This window comes from Amblyomma maculatum, unplaced genomic scaffold, assembly GCF_055883805.1.
Source record: "Amblyomma maculatum isolate TAMU_Amacu unplaced genomic scaffold, ASM5588380v1 scaffold_15, whole genome shotgun sequence".
NCBI classification, from domain to species: domain Eukaryota; kingdom Metazoa; phylum Arthropoda; class Arachnida; order Ixodida; family Ixodidae; genus Amblyomma; species Amblyomma maculatum.
This window is the reverse complement of record NW_028146740.1, coordinates 6,147,691-6,154,245: the sequence shown is the minus strand read 5'-3', so window position 1 is coordinate 6,154,245 and position 6,555 is coordinate 6,147,691.

Sequence of the window (6,555 nt, the reverse complement as noted above, 5' to 3'; positions counted from 1 at the left end):
CAGACTGACCATTTGAAATTGTCTTCTTTCCCCAAAACGATTTCGGAATGGAACAAGCTGCCCGAGGAAGTCCATATTATCAAATCATTTATTATCTTCCATGCTGTGACATTTGTTGTGCATAATAATTCAGTGTTCTTTCTATCTAATTGTTATCTTTTTTTGTAACCACCTGCATGCGCAGTGGAATTTGTACACTTTTCTTTTTCACCCTCCCCCCACTGTAATGCCAGACAATGGCGCTGTGGGTATGATGATAAATAAATAAGTAAAGTAAACACCAGATGAAAGGTGACAAATCTGTTGTGCTGCTGTAGGTCTAGCAATAAGGAGAAATGCGAGCAACGCTGCGGCTTTGTACTTCACTCTTCGCAGTGGTTTTCATCGTGCGCTTACCTTGGTAGTAGCGAAAAATGTTGAGCCGTACACAATTTTTCACGCACGGCCCGACGACCAGGTTACGGCTCAACCAGTCAAGTTACAAGTCCTATCAAAATAAATGCGACCAGCTGTGCGCGTAGGTACTGCACTTTTCGCTTTCTTTGTCCTGGAAATAAGAATATATGCAGTCTATTTTGCCTAAATAGAAAGATAAGAGTGGTGTTCTTCATTGCCGGCTGACTTTACGTTACACAGACGCGTGGCGCTATCTGGCGAGGTTGACACAGACAACCACAGTACACTCGTGGTCTCCGCAATGAAGCCAATCACGGCGGCCACAGTGCGGCTCTCACCAGGGAGTAGCAAATGAGCCTCTAGGCTTGAAATAATCTATATTTTGGAGTGCGGAATGCGTTAGATACGCAAAGGCCATCAATATAACGGGCGCCATCAAGAGAAATGCTTTTGCATTACTGCATCACTTCCGTGGTCTTAAAGAATCGACACCTTGCGCTGCAGTAATGTTTTGTCAAGGACTTTCCCTCCCCCATCACGTGGCGGCGAATGGAGAATACTGCAGCGAGAGCTACACTACGCCGTTCACTTCGCCGTCCTTGGTCGTGGTCATACTGTCCTTGAGCAGGTGCCTAGCAACCGCCGCTGCTGGCGGCGCCGCTGAGCCGGTGTCCTCATGGTGTGTGTATGTAAAATATTTTCACTGAAGTAATACACCACGGAATGCCTGCTTGCCACAAACACCAAAGTGAATTGTGAAGTATCGGTGCATGCACGTCCAGAATGGCCCTTCTGGAGGTAGAAGGAGAACGTTTTTGTACTTTCCTGTGTTTCACTGACATGAAGCACCTAATAAAATCTACACTCTGTTCAAGCAGAACACAAAAAAAGCAAAGTATACAACAAAGATTGGCAGCTCTTAACGAGGGCCACAGCACTTGTAGAAGAATACAGCCAGAATGTCTACAGATGGTAGACAAAAATTATAGCACTAAAGAAAGCTGAGCTTGGTTCTTGCACACACACTGCAAGCTTTAACGGTCTTCAAAAAGAGCTGTCCATACTGCATAGCACTTCACATCTGATGTGGCCGTCCAGGGACAGGGCGTGACCTCCCAGATTATACAAGCCTAGCAGAGAGGTTAGGGATGCTTAATATGGCCCCGGGGCTACTCACCACAAGATGACTCAGGTTGGGAGCGCTGCAATGGTTGCATAACGTCCACACGATCACCTGCAAATTAACACATTGTTTAGTACCTAAATTATATGCAAATAAAATTTCAAAGAGCCATGACACAGGACTCAGGAACATTCAAAATCATCAAAGCTGCAAGCCAAGCTACGGTAAAGTTTAAACTATGAATGCAAGATGTGGTCAATGCAGAACCAATCATCTAAGCGAACAATTTCCTTAGCAGATACGGACGGCTTGCTGGCGGACATTGCCTGACGGTTATGGTTAACCTTTTCCTTGCAGTTAAAGCAACCGCATATATCAGGCGATTTCAATTATTTTTCCTCTCTCGGTCGTCAAAAACCACAAACCAGGAAATCGTGACAACTACTAGCACTCAGTATGCTTTTTTTTTAGGTTCGTGCAGTGCAGATCACTTGAACATTATAATGCGCCGTTGAAATAGGAAAAAAAAAGTAACGTAAAATGATGATTAAAATGTCTGATTCGCCGCATAAGTCCTGTAATTAATCCTTTATTCTTCAGTCATTTCCCGCCAGCGCATAACTTGAATGCGAATGACGCTGTATGAACAGTCACCTTTGCAGGTTTTCCTAATGACCCTTACCTCAGTCATGCTCGACATGCTGCACCATTTCTAGCAGAAAGGCTGCATTGCCTTGCTGATCGACACCCACCGAGAAGCGCGACACATTCCAGGAGCTCACTGCTCGGACGCACGAATACCTTTGGTGTCATCCAATCACCACGCACACAAAGACGGTCAGTTCAGAGGCGTTCACTGCTGGCGATCGCAAACAAAACACTTGCAGCTCAACAGTTCTACACTCCGATCTCCGAGCGTGGGGTGATTCTCGCTCCGGAGCTTGCAAAGCCACCACCTCACACTTAGTCAGACGACTGTACTGACGAGCTATCTTTTAAGACAATTTGACAGCATTGCTCAGCTGCAGTAAATCCTTGACAACCACTAGCAGATGACGAACGGCACGAATACCACGTAATTAGGATGTTGGTCTGGTCTAGTTGGTTCATAACTTTAAAAAAATTAACACGGCGCAAAGAAACCGGACACAGGAAGAAGACACACATAAGACAGGCCGGGCGCTGTCCCGTCTTCTTACGGTTTCTTCGCACCGTGTTAATTTTTTGAAAGACCACTCACAAGCGCGCTTTCCTCCATGGCCGCTGCCGTTGCTGGGTTATCATAACCGCGCAGAAAAATGATTTCTTACCGTAGGAAGAAAGGGTTTCAGATAAGAAAGCAGTTGGCGCCGTCACGCGGCCGTAGGCTTCTGTCCCCATTACAGACGGTCTCAAGTGTCCTTTATTTCATACGCGCTCATATTTTGCCGTTGTACTGCGTTTGAAAATCCATACAAGGTGTTTATAAAGTTATATTTTTACTTCAAGTAAAAAGCTAAGAAACTACGGTGAGATAACGGCTGCATAAATCAGCTTGCCTGTCGCCATCATCTCATTAGCATAATTCGGGGCGAAATTATGGCAGCCAAACTTCAGCATTTTTGGTAATTGCGGCACATTAGTTACGGCATGACGCGTCAATTTGACGTCATCTAAATATGCTGGCATATCACTTGTTTCACGTGAAATAGCTCCCACCAATCAAATATGAGCATCCGCGTTTATTCCCAGTATGCGATTATACTCATCACATTGGTTACTGAGCGTAATTGTGTTCTCCAAACCACTCCAAAAACATTCGTATTTGTCATCCAGGCAACAAGGAGAGCTCCGGTTAAAATCAATTTTTACGGCTGCGTCATTTGGACGTAACCGCAAAACCTGCTTCCCTCAATTGACGGTTTTGCGCCAGACGTTTGAAGCACGTGACTCTTTTCAGAGCCAGTCAGAAAGACGATATGGCGCCACCAGGTGAAGGCGAATTTCGAGGATGGAGCCCCAGGATGTGCGGTCAATGGAAACTTCAACAAGGCGGATTGAGGCATCGCAATCGGCAGTCCATTCAAACGAAGCTCCTTTGTGAAGAAGGCACATCAACGGGTATGCAATGTCAGCGAAGTGGTGAATATAACGCTGGAAATAGTATCATAATCACAAAAAACTTCGGACCTCTTTGACTGTCCGTGGTGCTTGAAATGACACAGCTGCATTGTGTTTTGAGGGTCTGGTCTCACGCCCTGCTCATCAACGAGATGGCCGAGCACCAACGCTTGACGCTCGCCAAAGTGACACTTGTTAGAATTGAGGACTAGCACGGCGTTTTGTAAACATTCTAATACGCGCGCTAAGCGGTCGTTATGCTCTTGGAATGTTTGGCAAACACGACGCCGTCATCAAGATAGCATAGATATATATTCCACTTCATGCCGTGCAATATTGCATCCATGAATCTCTCAAACGTCGCAGGCGCATTCCAAAGCCCAAACGGCATCACATTAAATTCAAATAGTTCATCCGGCATCTTTATTTTTGTCTGCACCAGTCATCATCATCATCAGCCTGACTGTACCCACTGCAAGGCAAAGGCCTCTCCCATATTTCTCCAATTAACACGGTTCTGTGCTAGCTGCATCCACTTGACCCCTGCGAACTTCTTAATCTCGCCAGTATTCGCCAGTAACTTAATCGCAGGTCTACGCAGGAAAAGCAAGAAGCGCCAGCGTAGCAGTCTAGGGTGTCGTGAATGCGGCGCAAAGAGTAACATCTTTTTTGGTGATTGCATTTAAACGGCGGTAGTCCACGCAAAATCTCCACATGTCGTCTTTCTTACGGATAAAAATCACGACAGCAGCGCAAGGACTAGACGACTCCTGAATTACCTTCTTCTCAAGCATCTCTATGACTTGCTCGTGGAGTATTTTGCACTCCGACGGTGACACGCAATCAGGCTTGTGACGAATCGGGAGAGACAAACCGGTATCGATAATGTGGCGGTTACGAGACTTGGGAATAAATAGTGGTCCGTGGAGCTGGCAGACGTCGAAGACACCTGGGTACTGCAGAAGAATGTCTGCAAGTGAGGGGCGTTGAGAGGTGCTCGGAGTTTTATTGATCATGTCAAAAACTGTGCGGTCAGCGATGGAATCTGGAACCGGTTCAGCTGTGGTAATCGCGACCGATGCCACAGCTGGAGGTGCATCGGGTTCGCATAAAGCAAGTTTTAAGCCTCTTGGTAGGATGGCGGGTTGAGACGATGTATTAACTGTCCACAACCACGCGCAGCCGTTAACAACAAATAGCAAACAGTGCGGTACTATAACATTACACTTTAAGCAGGCTGAATGCACAGTTTCCACTAGCGCTTCAAAGATTTCACCTTAACCAAGGGCAGCGAACACCGGAGCACACACTGCATCCCACGATGGCACGATAGTTACTTGGAGATACATAAAATAACTTTCTGGCGTCCCATTCACTTTTCATGAGGCTGCGGCACATTCACATTCTCAAAATAAACTTCGCCACTTGAGTAGTCGACCGTCGCTCCGCAGAGCTTCAAAAAGTCTATTCCTAAAATAACGTCATGGGTAGAACTAGGCATAACGACAAAATTCGCTTTCCAAACGGCTCCACCCAATTCAACTTCAAGATTACTGACTCTGAGAAGACGCAACGGCACGCCATTCACGCCACAAAATGTTGAGGTTTCATTCCACTTGAACATCACTGAGTTCCAGCAGGCATCTAATTCTCTCACTAAGCACATAAACAGTGGCACCGCTATCAACAAGAGATAACGTAGACACGCCATTAACGACCATACAAACGTTTTCTTGAGCATTGAGACAGGAAGAGAACACAGAGATGCCGCTGCGGCCTCACCTCCATCAGCCGCGCTGGTGAGTTTTCCGGACTAGGTTATGAGAACCGCCGAGTACGATACATGGAAACAGGCGTGGCACTCCGACGCCGGTAACGAATTACGAACGGTGGTGTGCCGACATTCTGCTGAAGGAGATGAGTACGCTGTCAAGGTAGATGCACCCTGGTCAGCCGGTCGCACTGGTAACACTGCTGGCCCGTATTGATAAGACCGATGGTGGTGGCAGAATCTTGCGATATGGCCTTGTTATTCCCACTGCGGAAGCAAACCATAGGTTCGCGATCAACGGTCCTTCCCTGGTATTCTTCATCGGAGCGATGAAAGGTCCCTGTCTGGTAGCGTTGATCGGTGCCTGGATCCATTGAAAAGGCATCAAGCCATGCGTTCTGGTCGTGAAAGGGCGGTGGCCGCTCATAGTAGCCTCGGTCCTGGTGCGATCTCGGAGCGTTGAGCGGTGCGCACCAAAGTTCGCGGTCTTGATGGAACAACTCTCTCTCGATCGCTGCATATATATGGACGTCAGAAGAAATGAAATCTGAGCTAGTTGGTGTCTCAAGTCGCGACGCTGTTTTCTGATTTTGATTTGCGGACGTGTGATCACAAGGGAGTGCCTGGGAGCGGGACAATTCTCAAACTATCCGACGGATAATGGAGGCGAGATCAGTGGCTTCTTCAATGGCAGCAACTGTTGTCCCTGTGTCCAAGAGACCACACTTTGATGTTATGCGGCGCATCTTCAAGTTTTAAAATGTTCGGCAATGCCGTACGACATCGGCGACTGTGTTCAGGCTTTCCTTACTGATAAAGAACGTATAGATGTCCTCAGCAGAGCCCACGAGTAAATCTCCCAACTTGTCTTCGTCGGAAATACTAACCGAGGCGATACTGCAGAGCTTCAGTACTGCCTCAACATACTGTGTGCCTGACTCACGCCTCACCGGGAAGTTGAGCCCAATGAGCCAATGTCTGCTCAGCCCTCTTCGTTTTCGCAGATGAATCACCAAAGCACTTTGTTAACTCTTCCACAAAACGAGACTATGATGTCAAGGTATCCTTGTGATTCTCATAACATGTGAGGGCCGAGCGAGAAAACTACATTCTCCAGTTAGCCATTATTGTCTCACTTTTTATAGCGGCTCACTCGTCGGTATTG